Below are 27,720 nucleotides of genomic sequence, written 5' to 3'. Positions count from 1 at the left end.
GAGAGAGAGAGAGAGAGAGCGAGAGAGAGAGAGAGGGAGGGTTTTCCCATGTAAACTTGTTGCCAATTTTTGGTAAAGTTGTTGCCTGTGAATGGTAAAGTTGTTGCAAAAATGGTAAATGTGTTGCTTTTTTTACCGATTTGGTAAAGTTGTTGCCCAAAGCAACAACTTTCCATATGAAAATTGGTAAATGTGTTGTCATCACCATTGACAATACACACGAGCCTGCTCCTGCGTGTATTATCGCATAGACTTTAAAAGAGGCTACCAAGGCGCTTGATGGATGCGCATGCTGCATGCATGGAGTCCTACATATATACATGTATGTACAGTTTGACAGAATGATGGTGTTATGGGTGAGTAATTATACTTGTTGCCTTATCATCTTTGTTGTATTGATTATCTTGACTAATTGATTGCCACTGTGACTGTGACTGTGCTGTCGTAGAACGGTTAGTTATAACACTAGTAACAGTAAGATCAAGTAATGTGTACAACAACTTACAAGTCAATGTTAATTAAATCAGGGTAGGCCTAGCCGCCTACATACATTATTGTATGTATCTTCAATAAATTGGCATTAGGCCTACATCATGTACATGATGTACATGTCAGATCATGCAGGTACTAATATACTATAAATACTAGTACTATAACTGTAGTTTAGTGTTACTGTGTTGTTTGATTTGGACTAGTGTAATGTTAGGTTTGTATATACTGTAGTATCTGTAGAGGGTCTAGACAAGGACAGGTACCTAATTTATAGAATGTTATTAAGAAGAAATCACTGGGGGAACGAACAGCTAGCAGCTACATCATTAGACGGGGTCCAGACAACTCGCCACAAAGACATCTCCACCCTGGACAACTCGACACAATACCCTGGACATCTCGCCACAATACTCTGGACAACTCGCCATGGTCGAGTTGTCCAGGGTATTGTGGCGAGATGTCCAGGGTATTGTGTCGAGTTTTCCAAGGGCGAGCTGTCTTTAGGGCGAGTTGTCTGGGATTACTATAGGCTAGATCTACATAACATTAGTACTGATTTAGTCTTATTTCAGTAATTATATTCACATACTACAACCCTTGAAAATGTTTCCATCATGTCATAAATCCCGAACATATGCACTGGCGTAGCTAGAGTCAGAAGTTGAGGGGGGACTAGCTGGCATCATACGGGGGCACAGGTCTAGTCAGAAAATTGAATGCAAATTTACGATCAGGGGGGAAGGGGTCTAATCGTCTTCTTTTATCTTCCTTTTCCTTTCCCCTTCTTTTTTCTCTCTTTTTCTTTTTTCTTTCCTTTTTTTCATTATTCGATCGGAGGGGGGGGGGGGGGGGGGGGGGGAGGGCCTCAATCGCCTACATGTATGTATTCTAATAATAGATGCACAGACAAAGGGCTCCCCATCATACAACTACAAGACTGAAGCTTTGGTCGAGTGGGGGGGGGGGGGGGGGGGGGGGGGGTCCATGGCAGTTTCTAAGGTTAAAAACTAATTTTTAAAAAGCCAACCAATCTTGTGTTTTCAGCTAATTTCTTTCACAGTACTGGTACTTTGGTTTGTTATACATCCTGATGTGGATAGTTGTGAAATTTAGAACGATAAATATCAACAATTCAAATTTTCAAGTCCATATTGTTTTGATGCTCGTGTATGGGCAAGTCCAAGGTATTTGGTAATTTTGTGTCATATGTGTTTCATAAGTTATTCTGTAAATATTGAATCAGAATCAAATTAGTCTTTGCTTGGGTAAGCAGAGCAAGTACGTTTTGAAAAGACTTTACATTTTTACATTTTAAAAACTGTATTTTTCCACTATTTGTTAGTCGCTTCTAAGAATGAAATTTCAAATCAACCCCCAAAAAAACTTCCCAAAACTAATTGTGGGGGAGGGGGCAGAGGGCCAATTGGCTCTGCTGGTTAATATAGCAGCCCTTTTACGTACCCCTTGTTTTGCAGGGGTGATCTACAGGGGTAACCTCGCTATTCATAAAACGGAAAAGGGGTCACTATTCATAAAGGCATGATTATTTATAAGGACCTATTCATAATGTGAGATGAGGGCAGCTATTCATAATTCACATTAAGGGTCATTACATAGTATACAAATAATGAATGGTTATGAGTTCAATAGTGCGAATATGTTCATGAGTTGAAAGATTAACATTCTATTCAACGAGGCGTCAGCCGAGTTGAATAGAATTAACGTTAATCTTTCAACGAATGAAAATATTTGCACTATTAAACGAATGAAAAACATTCATTATTTGTTTTATACAACATCGAAGAAGACCTAATAGAACGTTAATCAACAAATTATGCTTTACTCCTTATAAAGATAAATTAAAGTTCGAGTCAAGCCTTTTCGATTACATGCAGATTGCCTTCGCGTCAGATACACGCAAGGATACGCGCACTATTCATAACACGGGAACAGGGTTGCTATTCATAATACTAGAAGAGGGTCGCTATTCAATTCTATGAGAAGAGGGTTGCTATCCATAATACGAGAAGAGGGTCGCTATTCAATTCTATGAGAAGAGGGTTGCTATTCATAATACGAGAAGAGGTCGCTATTCAATTCTATGAGAAGGGGTTGCTATTCATAATACTAGAAGAGGGTCGCTATTCAATTCTATGAGAAGAGGGTTGCTATTCATAATACTAGAAGAGGGTCGCTATTCAATTCTATGAGAAGAGGGTTGCTATTCATAATACGAGAAGAGGTCGCTATTCAATTCTATGAGAAGGGGTTGCTATTCATAATACGAGAAGAGGGTCGCTATTCAATTCTACATGTATGAGAAGAGGGTTGCTATTCATAATACGAGAAGAGGGTCGCTATTCAATTATATGAGAAGAGGGTTGCTACATGTATTCATAAACATGAGGAAGGTGCGCTATTTATAATACGAGGAGAGGGTCGCTATTCATAATATGAGAAGAGGGTCGCTATTCATAATATGAGAAGAGGGTCGCTATTCATAATATGAGAAGAGGGTGGCTATTCATAATACAAGAAGAGGGTGGCTATTCATAATACGAGAAGAGGGTAACTATTCATAATATGAGAAGAGGGTCGCTATTCATAATACAAGAAGAGGGTGGCTATTCATAATACGAGAAGAGGGTAACTATTCATAATATGAGAAGAGGGTCGCTACTCATAATACAAGAAGAGGGTGGCTATTCATAATACGAGAAGAGGGTAACTACCCATAAGGACCAAGAAGAGGGTCGATATTCAATTCTATGAGAAGAGGGTTGCTATTCATAAACATGAGGAAGGGGCGCTATTTATTTGTATTGAGGGTCCGTACCCATAAGGACCGAGAAGAGGGTCGCTATTCATAAAACAAGAAGAGGGTCGCTACTCATAATACGAGAAGAGGGTCGCTACCCATAAGGACAGAGAATAGGGTTGCTATTCATAATACAAAAAGAGGGTCGCTATTCAATTCTATGAGAAGAGGGTTGCTATTTATAAACATGAGGAAGGGGCGCTATTCATAATTTGTATTGAGGGTCACTATTCATAATACGAGAAGAGGGTGGCGATTTATAATACGAGATTATCAAGATTTTTAGCCAAATAAGATATGATTTTGTGACCGTCATGCCATATGCAATCAGTGCTGGCGTCCCCTGTATTATGTCTTTCTTTAAAGGTAAAGACCAGTAATGGTCATGCGATTGCATTGTGAAAGAAACGTTGTGGAATCGATCAGAAAAGGTTGATCATCTAGCATCTAGCATCTGCAAGGTTCTGGAATCATCAAAATGATAGGAAATTTGGCCCATTCTTCGTAAAGTTACAAGCACTATACACAGAAAGATGTATATGGGACTACCCTTTATCTCTCACCAGACCATGAGAGAAACAAATTTACCAAATATATGAATTAGTAGGCGGTTTCCCGGCAAATTTTTTATCATCATGTATTAGTCAAAACATATTCTTTCACATGATTGGTAATGAGAGCTTCCATTTCATTTTTTGAAATTGGGGCGTTTCCAATACTGGTCTTTACCTTTAAAAGTATATATTACCTTTTATCTTTGATAATTATATAGAGACATCCTCATAACCTAGCTAATATATTTGCCCCACTTCTGTGATGACAAAAATAAAGTAAAGCATAACAACTTATCCTATCATAATTTGTCCCCATTGTGAGAAATCTTGCCCCACCACTCTGCCCCTTACTGATCTTATCCTGGCTACGCCACTGAGACATTAAGTAGAACAAGCAGGCCCATGCTATTTTAGAAACTAGTAATTGTTTATACAGCAATGTTTTAGTAGGAAATGGTTTTTAATAGGACCTATGGACGTACAAATTATATAGCCTTAGCCATATGTCATATCCAGTGCCAAAAGTCAAGGACAGGCACCCAGAAGCTTTTCAATTTTCGCCAATGTAGAGTTTCAAGATTTTCAATACATACACCTGTACCTCAGGATACTAGTACCGGTAATCATACTAATTAACCTAACTCTATTCATCCACAATCTTGATTTCCTGAAGCTTTCCTAACACCAAAAACATTAGGAGTTGGACTGGACCAGAAGCTAAGTAATTCCCTGTAGAGAGGCGGGGAGGGGGGGGGGGGCACTTTGATATTGTGTTTTGTTTGGGGAAAAGGGGGCTTGAACACTTTTGGACCTTTGAGGTTTTTCGCAGTAATGCAATCTGAATATAAACCAAACATTTACTGTCTTTTTTTGTTGGGTGGGGGTGGTGATGATGATGGGTAAGGAGGTCTGATATAAGGTCTAGTTCAACAACAACAACAACAAAAATATGTGAGAAATTTGGTTATGTTATTATTTTGGGGGTGGGATATCTAGCCCTTGTAGCAACAAGGGGGCAGGATATAATGATAAATACAGAACAAAAACAGGAAAAATATGGAATGTAAATACAAATATGCGTGCAGGTTCAGAAAAAGTTTAACATTAATCAATTTGAGACATGATAAATTCAAAGCAAACACGGAAAATACACGCAATAATTAATCAAATCCATTTCTGCATGCATTCTGGTTCACACACGATATATAAAGAATCAATAACTTTAAACAGCCAAACCAAAATATAAAATTACAATAAAGTGAACAAACCAAACGAGGTCGACATAAATTGTCATGAAACAAGATAGATAATTGCAGAACAAACACATCATTACATATGAAATATCCCCAGCCCCCTGCCCTTTATGCCAATGATGACAACTCGGACATTCAGATGTCAGACATTTATATTTATTTCTGGGGGGCTGATTGATGATTGGGGGCCCGGGATGATGGGTTGTTTAGATTATTGGGGCATGCCTTTTTTCTTTAATTGTTCAGAAATGTATGTTTTCAATATAAGTTTTCAACAAATATTCAGGGCCATGAGCCGCCCCCTCCCCCCATAGCTTTACCATAGCCGTGGGGGTGTCCCCCATCCAATATTTCCCTTTCTTATTATCATTCTGTCTGCTTATTTAATTTTTATGAATAGCGACCCTCTTTCCATATTATGAATAGCCACCCTCTTCTCGTATTATGACCAGCGACCCTCTTCTCGTATTATGAATAGCGACTCCCTTCTTCGATTATGAATAGTGGTCCTTACGAATAATGACTCTCTTCTCGTATTATGAATAGTGACCCTCATTCCACATTATGAATAGCGACTGTCTTCCCGCATTATGAATAGTGACTCTTTTCTTGTATTATGAATAGGGACCCTTAGGAATAACGACAAAAATTTTGTATTATGAAATGCGACCCTATTCTTAGATAATGTTAATTATGGATACAAGAACTCTATTTCAAGTCAGGAGAAAACAAGTTGAAGATGCTATAGAGAACATAGAAAATAGAGAACTTCTAAAGAAAGTGATATACTATTTTTGTTTTGTTTTAGCTAATGAAATAAGAAGAAATGATAAAGACACTACTCTATAGAGCAATGACAAAAGGAAAGGATTATAAATAATTAAAGGCAAAGCAGTGAAAAATTTAGAAGAAAGAAAAGAAACTTCAAGAAAACTTGCTCTAAAAGATATATGTATAAGAAAACTTACTCTAAATGAAACTACCAGAAAACTTACCGGTACTCTAAAAGAAAGTGATCAACATTTGAGATGAAAAATACAGTATCATGTAACCTGTAAAACTTGCAGTAATAACCAGGATTTGTTATGTTGTATAATACAAGTCTACTGTTATTACTTAATGCATGACTTTTCAGTTGCCCAAAATAACACTGTAGCTCTTAAGTTTATTGTTCTCACAAATATGGCAACTAATGATGAATATTTGAACTGGTTTTTCATAGCAGAGGGACTGTTAATGGATTTATGTTTTTAGTGTATACCATATACAATAGTTTTGTTGGTTATCAATTTATTTCATTACTATCAGATCAGTTTGGTGAAAACATCCCTCTTTTTAATCCAAGCTTCAAAGAAGGTGAAACAAAATTACTGAATGTCACAGTTCAAAACCTCTTTTATATACATTGCGTCCCAGAAAAAACGAAACCGAGAATTATCAATATTTAAAAAAAATTGAAAGATATTGAGAATTTAGATATCAAATTAGGTGCAGATATAGATAATACTGAGCTTCTTGACAAAAAATAATGAAAAAAAATGATGAAACCCAAGGTTTTATTGTTCGTTCTCTAATCCAATGGACTGAAGAAGAGTTCCAGATATTTTTGTAATTTATAAAACAGAGTTGTAGAAAAGAAGAGTATATTTAGATTAGAGAATGATAGTAATGACATTATTGTAAATCAACAAACGATTTTGGGAGAAATTCATTCATTTTATCAAGCCCTGTATAAGAGAAGATGCAATGATAATAATTTGGATGGTATAATGGTTAATTTCTTAGATTCCATTGAACTTCCTCAATTAAATGAAGTTCATAAAGACTTTCTTGAAAAACACATTACTAAGCAAAAATTGTTGGAGACACTTAATTCAATGAGTCATAACAAATCACCATCACTGGACAGTTTACCTGTGGAGTTTTATATAGTTTTTTGGAAAGACCTTTCTGATATGCTTTTAAACTTGTGTAAATTTTCTTCTCTGCAGGATGGACTAATGTCTACCTCTCAAAAGAATGGAGTTATTGCTTTGATTCCTGAAAAAGATAGAGATACTTCCTATCTACCCAAATTTAGACCTATTTCCTTATTAACAGTAGACTACAAGATTTTAGCCAAAACTTTAGCAAACCGTTTGAAAAAATGTCTGTCATACTTGATTCACCCTGACCAATCTTTTTTTTTAAAGGGTAGGAATATTGGAAACAATTTCTGGTTGATAACAGATTTAAATTGAATCTTATACAGACTCAAAGAAAATTCCAGGTGCAATTGTTCTGCTTGACATTCAGACAGCTTTTGACAGTGTTTCTCATCAGTTCCTTCTTGGTGTATTACAGCATTTAATTTCAGTAATAAATTCATTAACTGGATATAAATGTTTTATTCTGGTCAAAAAAGTTATGTATGTAATTATGGAAATTTGATAAATTCTATTAACATGAGAAAATGATATTTTTCAAGGAAGTCCCATATCTCCATACTTGTTTTTATTAGTTATTGAAACTATGGCTCTTACTATTAGACAAAACTTTCAAAGCGAAGGAGTACCAGTTGAAAATAATATATATCTTTATAAATGTAATGCTTCCTGGGAGAAATTTAAATTGTTTAAAACAAATTGCTGGCTAACACCCAGTAAATAAAGATTGGTTGATTGATCTGTAATTAAAAAACAAGTCAGAAAAAATCTTGGAACTAGTGGGATTTGAACCTGCATCTACTGGGTGTAAGCCAACAATTTGTTTAAACAATTGAAAATATAATAATAATGTAATAATAGTGTAAACTTATAGAGCCCACACACCGTCCAGGGACGCTCATGCCTCTAGCAATACATAACAATATCTTTGTTAGCAGATGATTCCACAGTATCTTTTATTGATGGCTCAGTTACCTCCTTTAGATGATTGTTTGACACTATTGGTAATTTTTCTGATAGCTCTGGTTGTAAGCTCAATATATCTAATTCAGAAGCAATATGGATTGGTTCTAAGAAAGGCTCTTATGCATTTCCTTTTCTGTTAACTGTTAAAAGTGGAATAACTCTACTTTAAAAACTTTAGGTGTCCATTTTTCTTTGAATTTAAATCAACTATATGAACTTAATCATAGGACCAAACTCAAATCCATTAAAAAGACTTTAAAGTGCTGGCTGGTAGAATCTTATCCCTCGTTGGGAAGTTCTGTGTTGTAAAGACCCTATTGTTGCCACTACTCCTTTTTTTCTTCCTTCTGTCTTATGTGTTAAAATACCACAGAGCTTTTTCAAACGATTAAATACTTTGTTGTTTAGATGTATATATAGAGTGGTGGAAATGGTAGGGCCAAAAGACAATACATGTGTAATGAATTTTCTTTGGGTGGTTTACGAATGATTGACCCCTACTTTCGTCTGTTTCACAAAAAATGTCATGGGTTAAAATGCTCCTTCATGATAATTATGATAGTTGGTGGAAGTCTATTAAATTTCTGTTTGTAACAATTTTAGTGATAGTAAGGATATTCTATGGAACACACATGCATCTGAATATGTTCTTAACAGATTAATCTCAAGTCAATTGGCCAAGTCTCTCCGAACATGTTATATATTTAGGGGAAAAAATTTGGAAGCTGAATTTGATTCACCCTTTTCCCAATTCTCGCTACCCCAAATAGCGATTCTGCGAGATCCGGGGAAAATCCTGAAAAACGCATTGCATTATGGGATAGCTTTTCGACATTACAGCTTCCTGTGCAGGCTTTCGTGATCACAACCCTCTCTTTCACGGTAGAGTTTAACGGCCTTTTGTGCTAAAGTCACTAATTCTGCCCGAAGCTTTCCATTGCATATTATAATCTGTACAAATTACACTGATTGGCATCGATTTTAGCGTGCGTGAAAACTCTGCACAGCGAACACAGGCGCTAGCGCCAGCGGGATGGGACTCTATACCGGAAGTTGTAGTGACGACCCGAGAGAGTGAAAATTACTCGTCTCGCGAATTTCGAGATTTTCGTACCTATTTAGGGTAGCGAGAATTGGTTCTTGTCAGTTTATTTGGTTGAATAGAAACGTTTGCTCAAAATGAAAGCAACATTTCATATATCAGGATAGCTAGGTTAGACAGAGGTAACTGTTTATTAGTGATTTACTCAACCCTCCTCACCCTGGTAATAAACTATTTGAGGAGCTTATTCTTGATTATGATATTATTGCACGGGACAGGAGGAAATGCAACTTTTGAATGTGAAAAATAAACAAAATGAGTGGTTAGTCTCACTTAACCCCACATGAAATTATTGAAGAAATTAGAACCACAGTCCACACTTTTGAAAACTCAGAAAATTCCAAAATATGCATACAGTGTCATGTTAAAACCAGGTGTTCCATACAAACAAATGATATTTAGGAATGATTTTCACAACTCTGATGAGGTCAAATGTGAAAAAAAATCATGTAAATAATTTTAAATCCACCATAAGTACATGTATGCACTCTTTCTATTTAAATTTATTTCTTAAAGCACTAGGTGTGAATGATTTTTTGTATGAAATCAAAAGAAAGGACTCCCCCAACTGTTCCCTTTGTAACAATTAATGCCCCTGAAACCTATATACCGGTACATGTTTTTATTGAATTTCCTATTGTAAAACACATTTGGGATGAAAATATGAAAGTTATTTTTCAGGAAACCAAAAAGCCTGATGTACAAAATGTTTCAACATTTGAAAAGATGTTTAGTTATAATGTCGATAAATTCCTAATATATTTGTTTCTTTTACCTAAATATTATACTTACATGTATGTTTGCAAATTCAAAAATAAACCACCAACCTTTTACGGTTATAAAGCATGTACATGTATTGCCGTTAACAAAGATATTGAATATCGTATTGCTAAGAAAAATGACAAACTTCCAATTCATTTTCGGAAATGGAGATTTAAGTTATGAGTACAGTATATTAATTTCTGAAACTACTTTTTTTTTAAATACTTTCTTTTTCTCCCTCTCTGGAAGAAAAGGAAATTTAACTGTTATGATCTGTAATCCTGTCTGTATATCTACGAAAGCAAAATTATTATGATGATTGCTTTTTTAATCTTTCAAATTCTACATACTTGATACTTAAATGCAAAAATGTTTATCCCTCTACTAAATTAGACACTTGTTTTTTTTCTAATTACAGAGGATAGATATGTGGAAGAGACAAAGTGACTGCTTTTATTACATGTAGATAGTTACGGAGCACTGTTTTCGTTGTATGCTGTTGTATTGCTGCATTTTGTTTGTTTTTTGTTTGATTGACTTGATTTATGTTTGATATCTTATCAACAAATTATGAAAACCCAATAAAAGTGGCTAAAGGCAAGTAATTGCTGCCTTAATATGAGCTGGTTGCCCTGAATTGGGGGAAGGGAAGGGAGTGGGAGGTTTTGCATCCCCCAGCTTAGGGAAGTCATCTAATTCCAGAATATCATTGTCCTCTGATTTCCTGCCTGTTTCACATCTTTACTGCAGGTTTAATTAATTACTGTCAAACAGGTCTTGTATTAATTATGCTCATTATCAAGCTAGGTATACATTAGTAAACTCTGTTTCTGTTGGTCCTTTGGAACTCCATCAAACTTGAAAGAAATTTCATTCAGATGGAGGACAGGAAGTACATTTTGTTTAAGTGAGCAAAGGAAGCAGGTTGAGACAATTTTACACTTTACCGTTTGAAAATGTATTCTTTAACTGTTGTTGTTGGTAAATCACACATGATGTGGGTACATCATAATCAATTTTCTGACAATTTTTCCAAAGCTACATGTAATAACAGAGCATGATGCTTAAGTTTTAAGCTCATATCATGTTGTCCTGTTCATCCTTTGGACCTAAATGTAAATATAACCAAATATAATCAAAATAAAATTGGCAGACACATTTTACAACTGACTAAAGATAACAATTCTGTGTGAGTGAATCAAGAGAGTTGTGATAATTTTCACACATTCACAACTGGAAAATGGTATTTCTTCTACCATTTTTGTTTGTAAATTATACCTTTTGTTGGTATGTGTGTTGCATTCTGTCAGTTTGTTGTACCAATAACGTCAGTTTGGTTTACCAATGTTACCAATGACTATGGAAAACGCCATAAAAACCAACAACAACAAATAAGTTTTATCCAAAAGCATTATTAAGGAGGCATGTGTCGCCCTGTCCCCTGGCTACATTAGTGCGAGTAAGGGCATGGCCATCAGCTTGATAAAACCTCAATAACATACTGAATACATGTAAATACCTAGGATGTGCCCATACTGGGTGTTTGTAGATTTAGTTGAGAAGTGGAGTTGGGTCTAGAGTCTAATTTAGATGTATCTTATGAATTTCAGAATTATTTAGTCACAGAAACCATTGATTCCAATTTATCTAATTTGTATTTTTAATAGTATGTTGGTTTTCTATTTTAATAATTAAAACTACCATTTTTAATCAACTTTAGTTCCAACTTTATTTTGCTGAGCTTGCTGAACTTGCTGAGCGCTATTAAAGTTTGGAGTCATACCAGTAATGCTCAATAATCACTACATGACATAATTGGTTTCAATTTTAAAAGAAAATTTGATGTTTATGCTAAAACTAAGGTAATGTAAATTTAAGGCATCTCTTGAATGTACAAGTTTTGGTCATTGTCTCTTAGCAGATGAATGAGATGAGAATTACGAATGGAGGTGCTCCCAGTGATTCCAGAGCTGTTCTTCCAAGAGAGTGTCAACTAGCACTGTAAGTTTGCCAATTTTTTTTACACAAATGAAAGTCCTTTTCTATTTTTAATTTGTATTGTAAGTTAGGAATCTGGCTTTTTGTTTGTATCTGTAACACCTCAGTCTTTGCCCCAGCCTGAAAAAGCTGTAGACTTCCTTGTTGTTTAGGTTGAACAAGTTTTGTTTTTCTGACATCGCTTACAGTTCTGTCAATAAGGATAATGATTTTTAAAATAGGGAAGTACCTGTATGTAACACCAGTCATGAAAGTGGATGTCCATCTTGTTATTATGTTGGTTTAAAAAAAAGCAAGAAACAAAATAGTGAAATCTAAAGGGAACTCTATATAAAAGCTAAGACATTTAAGACATGTTAAAGTTTTCAAGTTGATGAGTTAAACACAATACTTTGTAATTATATGTTTTCTCTTGTGAGAAGCCTTCCCATTAATTATCACAACACAACCATCCTTAATTGATCAAAGGAATAGATCTATTTTAAAGAAAGATCAACATAATCAAGAGTTAGTAGGCACTCCCTGGTTCAATAGGACAAGGTGCTAGAAAATGATTTTTTGGAAAACAAGTAGAAATTGATGACTATTTCTCTACCCAAAAAATTGTAGACTTTAAAATATTTTGCAGATATCCAACTTCTGATTAATTGAGCATACTTTCAAATTTCATAACTGCTTGTATTTTACACTTCCCTTTTTCTTCAGTTTTCACTGATTGCTTTCTGGTGTTTTAATGATGTTCATTATTATAATACTCGTGGGCGAGACTCATTTAAATTTTGGCCAGGAAACAACTATATTTTTTAAATCTGTAAGAAACAATTTTTCTGTTATTTGGAACCCTATTCCTCCTGACATATCCTTAAGCACGTCTTTACTATATGTCAATGATTCTACCATTTTTACTTTGTATGTCAAATATGTTTTGAATATATCTTTCGAACATCGTTTGTAATTTTAAATGTTTGTTTTAAAAAAATGGTCGAACCAATCAATGAAATGAAATGATATTCTTGTAACAATAATTACATTGTACAACATGACCTATAAATTGTTTTCAAACTTATGATTTTCTAATGTTTACTTCCATTTGTATTACCTGCCATGAACGATGCCCCTGTCATTTTTGTTTATGTCCTACAAATAGGAGCCTGGATGTAAGGATGTTCCTTCTGGATCAAGAAGCGATTTGATTGTGGTAAGTTTCTGGCTAGTGTATTGATATGTAAATACCCCTCATAAAAAGTTCTGCAAGTCAGGTTTGAGCACTGATATTCCTCATTTTCATTTACTGCTCTAATTTACTTATGTTTACGAAGGGAATCCCCCCCCCCCTGCAATGATGCCTATTTTTAATGATGTTTTCTCATGGAATAAACAGCAATCCTAAATATATCCAAAAGCAAAATGCTTTATACAACACTGTTATTGTCAACAGTGAATTCTTCTTTACTTTTGAAGATGGATTGTGTTTTTAATGATGTTCAGGTAGTTAATGCCAATAATGTCCCATTCTCATTAATAAAGCTGTTTTAAATGATGTGAAAATGGCCATTTATTCCTTAAGGGCAATCTTGTTTTTAAACTTTGTTTGTAAGATGAAATGCATTTGTAATCAGCTGATTGAGAAATTGTCATTGTGTTTGAGTATCATACATTTGTTGCATTGTGTTTGAGTACATCATACATTTGTTGCAAGTCTGTCAGTTTACAGCTTTTAGTCCTGCATATAATTACTTTGCAAGGCCTCAACATCTTTCAAACAAATGTAGAATGCGTTCCTGACAATTACAATGCATTTTGCAACATTTCACTTTTAATTTTGCCTTAGACTCATGTTTGTTGCACATTCCATGATTGCATACAGATAATCATTACAAATGGGGCATCATTATGAAGGGGAATAAACACCATTTAAATTCACACCAAATTCAAGGATATTGTTATACGAGAGACATCATCAGTCAAACTTGATTTATGAACATTTATTTGTATGTGACTCTTAAAACTTAAAATAGTAATCCTGAGAGTAGGTCTTTGTAACTCTTTCAAACATTTTATGTACCTTAAATCTTCATGTCCTTTCACTTTATTCCAATTGAATTTGTTTGTCTTTTAAAGCATATCAGCTCCTTTTTGTTATTGCTTTTGCAAATTAAAATATGTTGCAGGTGCAGTCAAGCCTTCGAGCTTGTAATTTTGAATGTTTGTTTTTAAAAAAATGGTTGAACCAATCAATGAAATGAAATGAAATTCTTTAACTAAGAATTACATTGTACAACGTTACCTATAAATTGTTTTCAAACTTATGATTTTCTAATGTTTACTTCATTTGTATTACCTGCCATGAACGATGCCCCTGTCATTTTTGTTTATGTCCTACAAATAGGAGCCTGGATGTAAGGATGTTCCTTCTGGATCAAGAAGCGATTTGATTGTGGTAAGTTTCTGGCTAGTGTATTGATATGTAAATACCCCTCATAAAAAGTTCTGCAAGTCAGGTTTGAGCACCGATATTCCTCATTTTCATTTACTGCTCTAATTTACTTACAGTATGTTTACAAAGGGAATCCCCCCCCCCCCCCTGCAATGATGCCTATTTTTAATGATGTTTTCTCATGGAATATACAGCAATCCTAAATATGTCCAAAAGCAAAATGTTTTATACAACACTGTTATTGTCAACAGTGAATTCTTCTTTACTTTTGTAGATGGATTGTGTTTTTAGTGATGTTCAGGTAGTTAATGCCAATAATGTCCCATTCTCATTAATAAAGCTGTTTTGAATGATGTGAAAATGGCCATTTATTCTTTAAGGGCAATCTTGTTTTTAAACTTTGTTTGTATAAAGATGAAATGCATTTGTAATCAGCTAATTGAGAAATTGTCATTGTGTTTGAGTATCATACATTTGTTGCATTGTGTTTGAGTACATCATACATTTGTTGCAAGTCTGTCAGTTTACAGCTTTTAGTCCTGCATATAATTACTTTGCAAGGCCTCAACATCTTTCAAACAAATGGAGAATGCTTTCCTGACAATTACAATGCATTTTGCAACATTTCACTTTTAATTTTGCCTTAGACTCATGTTTATTGCACATTCCATGATTGCATACAGATAATCATTACAAATGGGGCATCATTATGAAGGGGAATAAACACCATTTAAATTCACACCAAATTCAAGGATATTGTTATACGAGAGACATCATCAGTCAAACTTGATTTATGAATATTTATTTGTATGTGACTCTTAAAACTTAAAATAGTAATCCTGAGAGTAGGTCTTTGTAACTCTTTCAAACATTTTATGTACCTTAAATCTTCATGTCCTTTCACTTTATTCCAATTGAATTTGTTTGTCTTTTAAAGCATATCAGCTCCTTTTTGTTATTGCTTTTGCAAATTAAAATATGTTGCAGGTGCAGTCAAGCCTTCGAGCTTGTAATTTTGAATGTTTGTTTTTAAAAAAATGGTTGAACCAATCAATGAAATGAAATGAAATTCTTTAACTAAGAATTACATTGTACAACGTTACCTATAAATTGTTTTCAAACTTATGATTTTCTAATGTTTACTTCCATTTGTATTACCTGCCATGAACGATGCCCCTGTCATTTTTGTTTATGTCCTACAAATAGGAGCCTGGATGTAAGGATGTTCCTTCTGGATCAAGAAGCGATTTGATTGTGGTAAGTTTCTGGCTAGTGTATTGATATGTAAATACCCCTCATAAAAAAGTTCTGCAAGTCAGGTTTGAGCACCGATATTCCTCATTTTCATTTACTGCTCTAATTTACTTATGTTTACGAAGGGAATCCCCCCCCCCCCCTGCAATGATGCCTATTTTTAATGATGTTTTCTCATGGAATAAACAGCAATCCTAAATATATCCAAAAGCAAAATGCTTTATACAACACTGTTATTGTCAACAGTGAATTCTTCTTTACTTTTGAAGATGGATTGTGTTTTTAATGATGTTCAGGTAGTTAATGCCAATAATGTCCCATTCTCATTAATAAAGCTGTTTTAAATGATGTGAAAATGGCCATTTATTCTTTAAGGGCAATCTTGTTTTTAAACTTTGTTTGTAAGATGAAATGCATTTGTAATCAGCTGATTGAGAAATTGTCATTGTGTTTGAGTATCATACATTTGTTGCATTGTGTTTGAGTACATCATACATTTGTTGCAAGTCTGTCAGTTTACAGCTTTTAGTCCTGCATATAATTACTTTGCAAGGCCTCAACATCTTTCAAACAAATGTAGAATGCGTTCCTGACAATTACAATGCATTTTGCAACATTTCACTTTTAATTTTGCCTTAGACTCATGTTTGTTGCACATTCCATGATTGCATACAGATAATCATTACAAATGGGGCATCATTATGAAGGGGAATAAACACCATTTAAATTCACACCAAATTCAAGGATATTGTTATACGAGAGACATCATCAGTCAAACTTGATTTATGAATATTTATTTGTATGTGACTCTTAAAACTTAAAATAGTAATCCTGAGAGTAGGTCTTTGTAACTCTTTCAAACATTTTATGTACCTTAAATCTTCATGTCCTTTCACTTTATTCCGATTGAATTTGTTTGTCTTTTAAAGCATATCAGCTCCTTTTTGTTATTGCTTTTGCAAATTAAAATATGTTGCAGGTGCAGTCAAGCCTTCGAGCTTGTAGTTTTGAATGTTTGTTTTAAAAAAAATGGTTGAACCAATCAATGAAATGAAATGAAATTCTTTAACTAAGAAATACATTGTACAACGTTACCTATAAATTGTTTTCAAACTTATGATTTTCTAATGTTTACTTCCATTTGTATTACCTGCCATGAACGATGCCCCTGTCATTTTTGTTTATGTCCTACAAATAGGAGCCTGGATGTAAGGATGTTCCTTCTGGATCAAGAAGCGATTTGATTGTGGTAAGTTTCTGGCTAGTGTATTGATATGTAAATACCCCTCATAAAAAGTTTTGCAAGTCAGGTTTGAGCACCGATATTCCTCATTTCATTTACTGCTCTATTTACTTACAGTATGTTTACAAAGGGAATCCCCCCCCCCCCCTGCAATGATGCCTATTTTGATGCCTGTTACGAAGTAGCGGAGGATTAGTTGTGTCCTCCGTCCGTTGTCCGTCCGTCCGTCCGTCGTCCGATCTGTAGTAGTCTGTAGTATCATGTTTCCGATCATGTATATGTATTGAAGAACGGATCAATGGATTCCTACCAAAATTTGGTCATATATGTATCTAGCAAAGCGATGAATGATTAGATTTGGGTCACGAGGTCAAGTGTCACAGGGCTCATTATGTATGACAGCTCGTGATCGCGTTATCTGAAGACGATGATGATTCCTGCAAACTTTGGTCATGTATGATCTTGTAGAGTCGATGAACTGATTAGATTTTGTCACGATCAAAGTTCACACTCATTTGTATGCAAAACTCGTGATCGCGTTATCTGAAGAAACAGATGATCCTGCCAACTTTGGTCATGTATGTATCTTAGCCAATGAAATGATGATTTTGTCACGAGTCAAAGGCAAAGTCACAGGGCTCATTATGTATGCAAAACAGCTGTGATGCGTTATATCAAGAACCGATTGATGGATCCTGCCAAACTTAGGTCATGTATGTTACTTGCAGAGCCTGAACTATAGATGCTCGAGTCTCGTCACACTATGTATGCACAGCTTGTGATCGCTCATTAGATTGATGATTCCTGCCTTAGATCATTTATGTCTTGCAGAGCCAATGAATGTAGATCAGTTCATAAGGTCCAAGGTCATGGGCTCAATGTATACTTGTGAACCATTCCATTAGAACTGCAGATGGATTACTAATTTAACTTAGTACTGCACCTGATATTAGGATCATGAGGTCAGTTCAACTGTATATATGTAATCCATATTCACCTTAATCCTGAATTTGATTCTTTTGTAAAATTGCTATGACGGAGGCAATTTTTGCAGCAATTCTATTATTAATGATGTTTCTCATGGAATATACAGCAATCCTAAATATGTCCAAAAGCAAAATGTTTTATACAACACTGTTATTGTCAACAGTGAATTCTTCTTTACTTTGAAGATGGATTGTGTTTTAATGATGTTCAGGCAGTTAATGCCAATAATGTCCCATTCTCATCAATATAGCTGTTTTGAATGATGTAAAAAGGGCCATTTATTCTTTAAGGGCAATCTTTTGTTTTTTGCTTTTGCAAATTAAAATATGTTGCAAGTGCAGCCAAGCATCGAGCTCGGACTATATAAGTGTGGATGGGGGACCTTTTTGTTTGGTGTACAAATGAGCCCCCCCCCCCCCCATCCACACCTACTTCCAGGCCCATTGTTATGCAGCCTCTGGTTGCCTGATGTGAACTCTCAAAATGCTCTCTCTTTTATTTCAAAAGCTTTGAAGCTCACTTATGTAATTTTCATAAACCTAGTTGTCCACAGTTTTGACATTATCATGGTGATTTTGTTTCACAAATTGTGATTGCAATTTATCTTCACATTTATCAATGTGATTAGTTAATGTCAAAGAACTATTTGTAGTTGGAAGGCCTGTAAGACATAATTAGATATGATGGATTGTTTTAGGATATATTGTGGAGGGTATCACAGGTGTACTGATAATTGATAAAGTTAAGTTCCCATCATTACTTATTCAAATAAGAATCAGTGATATTCTCAGTCTCTCAAAGTGGGAGATAGAAATCTTGTGTTGACTTCCCAGTACTCTTTTGCTCTTCATATAAGAACATCATGAACTTGTCTAATACAATCACTTGCCAATGTTAGTCAGGGAAATTGACTTCCCTATCAGATATATTCAGAATTTCCAAAAAAACTTTAGATTTTATAAGGCACTCACTGTTTTCTTAAAAACCAAATAGCTAAATGGCTCTTTGAGAGCCTGAAACTTTTCAAAGATAAAGTATTAGAAATCAGTTGCCAATTTTTCTTGTAGTATGGACCTAGATTGACCTCCCATAGCTTGATGAAAAATTGTCAACTTTGCTTTATGTGCATGAGGTATCCCTGAACAGCAAATTGTTTACAGAATTTTGTAACAAAATTGACATACCATTTTTGGTTGGAGCTGAAAAAAAATATGTAGCTACAAACAATATGATTATTTTCTATTGATGATTAATGAGCATAATTGGATCTTAAAGAGAAGGTTCATTGATTTTAAAAACTAACTTTATTGTCATTATTGCAAAGGTGAAACTTTGATTGGACAAGGTTATCAAAATTCAAAGCTTGGAAACATTCAAAGTAACGATTATTATCAGTTACAAAACGCTTAAATAAAGTGATCCATTGCTTGTAAACAAAATAAGATGCCATTGTATTTTCAGCTGCATATACACTGTGGTAGTTCGGCGTTTCAAAAGGGAACATATGCTGTCCATGCTATCATTCAGGGTTTTTTCAATTTGAAAGTGTGGTTTCTTTGATTGATCATTAACCCCTATCCTGTGTATTTACAAATAAAAGAATTTAGAATCGGTTTCATACCCCTTTTGAATGGTGTCAAATGCCATCACATTTATATTCACTAAACTCATTATAATTTGAGAAATAATAGCATTGCAATTATGTTCATTTTTGTGGGATGTCGTCTGCTTGGGCAGGGATGGTTCATAATGTGACATCATTAAAACATCGTTATTTTTCTGGCGAATCTCGTATATCCCAGATGCAATGGAGGTGGTTTTATATGTATTTTTATAAATCACCCGATATGCAGTCGACCTCAAACTTGTACGATGGCCATCTGTTAGCTTACCAGTTTCTAGTGAAGCGTTATTTGCCATATATTTGTGATTTTCTTTGAACAGGGACTTTAAAGAAGTTAACAGTAATCTGAATCATCTCCTGTATTTTGATGGAACAGTACAATTGAAAATGTTGCTTCAGATGTTACATTTTCTGTAAACAATGTAGATCCCCAATTAACTCACTAGAAAAATAAATTAATGAGATTGTATATAGTTTGAATAAGCTTATTAGTTACTCCAAGTGATTCTATGAAAATGAAATGAAATCAAATTATAGTAGTGCATATTAGAAATAAAGTCAAAAATTGAAAAAGTTGTCTCAACGTCCGAAATTTTTTTCATTAGAGGTAGCAGAAGATATGAACTGCAGGAACTATCTATCATAACATTTTTGAACATCTCAAGGCAGCTAACCACCAAAACAAAGAAATTTTGCAATGCATCATTACAATATTTTTTTATAGTTAAAACCAATTTTCTTTTAACAGTTTACTTTTAATGTCTAAATCAAGAAATACCATTTTAATGATGATAATCCATATTTTAGGATATCTGGAGTTCATAAATGTTTATTAAATGAGTTATCATAAGTCTTAACACAAGTCTAAACACAAATCAGGTCTTTCTTATCCAATCATTTTTGTGTAAGCACAAGAAGGCTGTTTCGGACATTACACAATTTCATTGTTAACACCATTTTTGATCATATCTGCAAGTTACGATTTCACAATGAACACTCCTGTTAAGGAAACTATTTTGATAAACTTTATATAGGTTTGAATATAAAGATATTAAGAAATATGATGCTAAAAAAGTAAATCAAATTTTCTGTAAAATATCTCAACTTTTTGCGAAATTGATTTATAAAACATACAATATTGAAGCCACACTTTGTGATGCAAGGCATTGCTTGCTGCTTTAAACAGTAAATCCATAATTGTACTTTATCTGAAAAAATCTCAACAAAAGGGACTCGTAAAAATTATTCAGCCATTTTAACAGCACTTTCTGGTATGCTGTTAGCACGTTTCGGACGTTACACTAGACTGTTAACACTTAACAGACATTTTCATACTTTAACTACAGTAGTTTAAATGAGGGGCAAATATAGATGTAAGATTTCAATTTTTCAACCTCTCCTCTTGATATTTTTATTGTTGTGTGTTTGCAAATCATCAGGTTTTCATTTTCATAGAGGGTGTTCCAAATGATGTCATATAACCAAAGAATGTAGATGGTCAATTTAAACTATTTGGTAGATAACAAAAAGCTCAAAATCACCCACTTAAACAATACCCAGTGTACATGACATGGATATGCTACAGATATATAAGTGTGATAAAATCAAGCAAATTATGATCAAGTAAATGTTGTTTACAAAACCCCTATATAATGTTACAGTAGGATATATGTAAGCAAGATTAGTGAGATAGATGTAAATGTTGTTTCAAAAAGCCATATAATGTACAGTAGGATATGTAAAGCAAGATAGTGAGTTGGCATTGTAAGAATATGGTGGCAAGATGTCTTTAGTTTACTCATAGTTCCTATTGTTCTAGACACTTTGCATAGAACTTCATAGACGTGTGCTTTCCACTTTATCTTTATCAATATTAAGAACTTTGTTAAATTTGTATGTTTAATCAAATTCCCATTCATATATATTTTTACTTCACTAGCACACATCTTTGGAAAGTAAAAACAACATAAACATTTGCAGTTTATTTGCGCTTATCCACTCACTAACTTTTAGGAGTTCATTGTTCAGATTTTGGGTCAGGCATTCGACATCTTTATGCTTATAAAATATATTGGTATCGTCCGTGAACAGTATAAAATTCAAAATGGGAGAGACTGAATGTAAATAATTTAAATGAATTTAAAAGAGCAGGGGGCCTATAATTGACCCCTGCAGAATTCCACAGGAAACTGACTGTAAACTTGAAGTTTAGAATCGAAAACAGTGAATTGTTTCTATCATTAGATTAACTGCAAAATAAATTGAGGGTAACTCCACGAATTCCATAACAATAAAGTTTTGAAAGGAAGAATATCATGGTTGATTGAATCGAAAGCCAGCTTAAAATCTAAAAATATATTACAATATCTTTTAAAAAAGCACCAAGTACATGTAACTAATCTATGTAGAAAGGATTACTACTGCCATTATTCAATACTTAAATTTGCATTCACAGTGCCTGTTCAAAGAAAATCACATATATCTGTAAGTCCGATATATATATATATATGGCAAATTATGTCACTAGAAACTGGTAAGCTAAAGACAAGATGGCCATCGTACAAGTTTGAGGTCAACTCCATATCGGGTGATTTATAAAAATTTCCTCTTGAAATGCCGAACATACCACCGTGGATGCTGCTGAAAATAAAATGGCGTCTTATTTTTGTTACATGGATTCCTTAATTTTTAAATCGCTGCATTTTTTTATCAAAATAATACCATGCACGAGGTTTAGAGTGAGGCAATAGATTAAACATTTAGCCTGAGGGTAGTGAAGTGAGAGAAATAACTGAAGAGAAGATGACAAAACAGGCAATGAAAATGTTTGAGATGTCATGGGACAGCGTCTGCTTGAGCAAATCATATTCAAAATGTGACGTCACACATCTCAAGTGTTCAGAGAGCTCTTCAGGTGCTATGCCGGGGCTGTATTTAAGCGCTTTGTAATTGATAATAATCCTTACTTCAAATGTTTCCAAGCATTGAATTTTGATAACCTTGTCCAATTAAAGTTTCACCTAGCTTTGCAATAAAGTTAGTTTTGAAAATCAATGAACCTTCTCTTAAATGATAACAATTTATCAAGAAATGTTATGAAATAGGCTTGCACTCTACAAGACACACTCATTGGTTGCATACATGTACATGTACAAATACAATTGATTAGCACAAGGGCTTACAGTATGTATTCATAAAACAATAATCAGTTCTAGTATCCATTTCCTATTAGAGAAACTTGTAAAACACATGTTCATGTGGCTGTAATTCTGCCAAATTTCCAAATTACAAGAAAAGGGATTACCAATTGTGGGGGCAATAAGGTGAAGCCTCTTCAAAATGAATTTATTCATACATTTTTCCTTTCATTTCATTACCCTCACATGTACTAATGACAATACCTTTCAAACGCTTGACCCTTCCAACAAGATTTACATACATGTACATGTATAAAAGAAAACGGCATTAATACCTTATTCAATGATCCTAAACATATATATTGTATCTTCCTCAAATGTATTTTGTACATTTATAAGGTACATGCAGTGTGAAATATACATGTAAATGGGCTTTAATACTGCTTGTCCTTTTTCTCTTGCTTATTTAACCATTGTTTATTGTCAAACAGAGAAATTTGAAAGATCAAGAAGAAAATAAATGTTTTTATGAATCTATAATGTATTATATTTCACATTTCACAGATAACTAGAATGATTGATTTATGCTCTGAATATCTTGGTATCCAAATACATGTTGGAGCAATGTGCAATCTAAAATACATGTTTAACCTAAACTGTTTGTCACTTATGATATCGGCACAGCAAGAGTAAAGATCAATCAACGAACCAATCAATCCATCCATCCATCCATCGGTCATCAAGTAAATAGATAAATACATATTAAGATTAAGAGCGTTATTGTTACTAACTAGTATTAAAACCTGAAACATACAAAAATACATGTAAAATGTCCAATTCTCAGGATGAACAATGCATTAGGATTCCCTTTTTCTAAAACTTAAAATGGCCGGGAAACTTTTTACATTTTGTTGTTGTTGTAATTGTTAATGTTTTGCTTGTTCATACATATGTTTCAGTGATATTCTTGAATGACACATTGTACATGTAGTTTATAGCAAAGAACAAAGCAAGCTGATTAAACATCTATAGTGTAGAGTTTGTAGAAATTGATGATCTGATTGAAATGTTAACATTGTGTAACATCCAAAATAAACCATAGAATACATTGTACCCTGTCTTTCATAACATGCAAAAGAGAGTTATGTTTGTAAGTGAATTTTCTAAGGAGTTTTGATGACTACAATTGCTATTAGCTTCATATTTTACTCTGTTAGATCACATAAGCATTTTAACTACACGTACTTGCAATGAACAGTACACCTTTCATAATTGAGTAGTCAATACAGACAAACTTAGTATATGTCCTAAACTAATTAAAACTGCACAATGTGTAATTTATTTTTTCCATAAATGTTAAAGAAGTATTTTTCTGCAAGCAATTAATGTAACTTAGGTCAATAATTCCTAACAAAAGCAATTGAGGCAAGTTATGATGTGAACGGTGGTGTGACATATGGAAATTATTAGGCAATGCACTGGTTCCCAATTTGTTTGTATGTATTTACCTTATATCATCAGTCATTAACATTGAATGAGTTTGACCCAAGAAAAAAGCATTTTACCTATTGAAATAACAACTTTAATGAATTTCAAGGTAGTGATAGGCTTTGAATTGATCTTATGATAACTTTTTCTTCTCTGTAAGACAGAATGCACCCTTAACTGATCACACTAAAATAAGAAGCAACAAAATAGAATGTATGAATTTAATGCAATTATACTGATTTCATGTTTTCCCTCTTCGTTTACAGCTTACTGTTGTACAAAGTTGGCAACCGAGTATTGGGGAAGCAGTTGTGGTAAGCTTGAAAGAATTATCTTGATACGTTATTAAATGAGAAGAAAAAAAATCCCTATTGTTCCCTATGCAAATTTATCCAGTCATTATAGCTAATATATGACAGGACACCCTACAGTTAATTTTAAAAAGAAAAAAAAAATGTTTCCATGACAATATAGTTCCCTTCCCACTGTCCTAAAAGTTTTTATCTTTTGATTTCTATATTATTTGAGCATGAGAAATTAGTGAAATTTATTTCTTGAAAACTCATTTCTTTTAACCTTAATAGAAGAAACCATCAGCTATAGATATTTTCTAAGGAATTTCTTGAAAAGGTATTGAAATATTTATTTGGGCAGACTTTTGCAACTTATCTTTTTGGGGGAATATGTATTTCTTGCAGGATGTTTGGATATCAAGAAAATTATGAAATTGTCACAATTTAATATAATTGAGCACAACAAAGTCACATGTAAGTAAATCACACTTGGGAGTGTGATTAAAATGGATTTATCATAAGTTTAGATTTAAAATGTAGTAATGTACCTAAACTTGTAAACATTTGTCAGTACTTATAGACCAGCTAGTAGAAACCAAACACTGTACATCCTTAACTGTCCAATAAACATTCTGCCCTGCTTTGTCAAAAGGAAGCAAAGACATATTATACCTAGTGGGCTCTTTTGTCCTGCTTAGAGATATGTTAGGCAAGACATGCTATTGCATTGGGGTCAGTGTAAATGACAGATGCATTTTGCTCTTTTACTCTTTTACATGAAATGTCACTGTTGTCACTTGTTCCTTTTGCCAAATTAGGGCAGCATTTTGTAAACAAGTTTAATCTTATGTGACAAAAGCTCTCAAAACTCACCTTAGTATAGATACTGGGGGAACCTGAAATACATGTAGGGCTGTTTTCTATAAAGTACACTGTATATCCACAATAAAGTGTGTTTAAATGAGACGTGGATTGTAACTTTCTTGTAGATGATAAATAGTCCAAACAATATTCAAATGATTAATAATTTTGCTTTCCAAGAAAATTTAAGCATAATTTTTCTTTTTGTTATACACATTTCCTATAAAACATTTGTAATGGGCAATTGTCTGTCTTTTCCATCCTACTTACAAATATTGTAGAGGAATTTTTTTGTACAGTGTGTAAGATTTATTTGAATGAAATGTTAGGTACTCTGTGGGATAAAATGTAAACAAAAATTCTGTTACGCCAAACTTAGAAGAAAAAAATACTTGCCATGTAAACAAATGTCACTGCTAGTAGATACATGCATATGTATGTAGGTACTTTAAAGGCATTGTTTAACAATGTTAAATCTGAGATGCACGGCCCTACATGTTATCAGTGTCTGTGATATGGTGTAATATTGAAGCCCTAAAAGAATCACGCTTCAAAATCATCACTTGTTTTCCCCAATAGACTGTAGTGTCAAAATTTGTAATTCCAATCATAAACATCTTGATAATCAGACAAGCGATCGGCTTGTAAAAGCCTTGGGGGTTCCTTACTGACCTAAAGGTTTATAATTATCATTGCAGCATGAGCTAATTCCAGGATTTTGTTTCAGAATCTGAGACAAAGTTACCGGATCCCTTTAAGTATTGGAAAGAAACAGAAATCTATTTTTTGAGGAGTAAGAAATTATATTTTCCACATTTCTTTCAGCACACAACGTGTCAGCGTAGACTCCTCTAACCAGATGGAGAGCAGACAATGATCAAGCTCATTTTACAGGCTGCCCTTTCAAATGCGTCCAAGATGAAGAAAAGGCCATTTCGAGCATTGGTAAGCATAATAATTGTCATATACTACAGCTAAATTATGTGAAGTATTAGATGCATAGATAATGATAATAATAAACTGTATTTGTATAGATCATATCACTTTTCAGTCCCTATGCACTTTAGTAAAAGTGAATTTTCAGTCTGTTTTTAAACTGGTCTACTATGACTGCCTCCTATACAATATCAGGGGTGTGTTTCCCAAAGAGTTAAGTTTGACTTACTGTGTCCTTTTGCAACCAACATCAAATTATGTAGAACATTGCAGGAATCATGAATATGGCATGTATGTCCTATATGTGAAATTTAAACGTTAGCAAAGTCCTAGTATTCAAATTATGTAAGGAAACCCGTTTACTTTATAGACTTCACTGTCGGACAACATTGAGTGACTGATGACTGACTTCTTTTTTCTTTGGTAATAACATAGTACATAAATGAGCTGTAACATGCAGCATTTGTCTACATCAATAACCCACTTCTTATAATGGCCAAAATTAAACTGATCTGGTCTATGTGCAGCACAAATTATATGACCATTCGGTACAAGGGTCTGAAAATCAGACAATTTACTTCAGTGATTGCAATCTCTAATGTCGATTTGACAACTAATCGTCGTTGTTTTCCCACAAAAAGGCATTTTCAAGCCCTTACTTTTGACAGAAGTTATAAATTAGTAATATCTTCCAAATGCCATTGGAATTTAATCTTTTCATTTATTTGGCCTGCAAATGGGACATTTACCTTTAAAGTGGCACTTAAAGTCCTAGTTGCCTAATCTACCAATGAGATTTTGCGTTTAATAACGTATGCAAATTGGCCCTTACGTATGACTTTAAGTCAAACTTAACTCTTTGTAGAACACCCTTCAAGTCCATTTCATAGTTAGCTGTTGCTACTTGGAATGAGGTCAAACTCGCCATTATATGAAAAAAATAATACATATAATTGAATCATAGAAGTACATTTTTATATGGTGCATGAATTGAAATTAACATATAATTCATTTTCTATTCCTTATAGACCAATGCTGTGTATGACCCGATGTCTAGGGAAGGACCCCTAGGATGCTCAGCGAAGGCTTTCTACAAAAAATTAATCATGTAACACTAAGGAATCTGTCACTTGTCAACAAAATAAAATGGCATTGTATTTCATCTGTTCGCCTGTTCAATGCAGGGACCTATTTGCCTTCTATGCAAGGGGGGGGGGGGGGGGTTATGTATGTAAACCTGTATTCCCTGGTCCGGGCAAGAAAGTAATACTGTTCGCCTGTTCAATGCACGGAGTAGTGTCGCCTTTTTTATGGCCGGGGGGGGGGGGGGGGGGTGTGTACAAAAGTCTTGTCTGTTGGTGGCCACGATGCAGAGAGTACTTAGAGTTGGACATGGTAGCTCCATGCTCCAATGTATGCATATGCAGATACTTGTATAAATGGATCGAAAAATTAATACCTGGGTCCTTCCTAGGGGTGGATTGTAGCAGTGTAACATGTAAAGTCAAAGTACGACAATGGTTTATCCTTGTATATATACACATTACACCATCTCGGAATCTTTGCTCAGCAGCCGACGCATGTAAACTT

The 27,720-nt window shown here is 34.1% G+C and overlaps 1 long non-coding RNA gene across 2 annotated transcripts; it reads left to right on the top strand.

Moving 5' to 3' along the window:
* Positions 1–27,284, top strand: LOC115920237. 2 transcript variants are annotated; one of them, XR_004062273.1, is made up of 9 exons: positions 1–356; positions 11,794–11,873; positions 13,018–13,068; positions 14,260–14,310; positions 15,514–15,564; positions 16,760–16,810; positions 24,307–24,354; positions 26,020–26,139; positions 27,159–27,284. It is a non-coding gene; the product is annotated as an uncharacterized LOC115920237 (long non-coding RNA). The 2 variants fall into 2 exon arrangements; XR_004062272.1 differs by having other exon boundaries at positions 11,791–11,873.
* The last annotated feature ends 436 nt before the right edge of the window (positions 27,285–27,720 follow it).

Source organism: Strongylocentrotus purpuratus, unplaced genomic scaffold (assembly GCF_000002235.5).
Source record: "Strongylocentrotus purpuratus isolate Spur 01 unplaced genomic scaffold, Spur_5.0 spur5_scaffold_8, whole genome shotgun sequence".
In the NCBI taxonomy this organism is placed as follows: domain Eukaryota; kingdom Metazoa; phylum Echinodermata; class Echinoidea; order Camarodonta; family Strongylocentrotidae; genus Strongylocentrotus; species Strongylocentrotus purpuratus.
The sequence above is the reverse complement of the archived record's forward strand: the minus strand, read 5'-3'. Positions and strand labels throughout refer to the sequence as shown.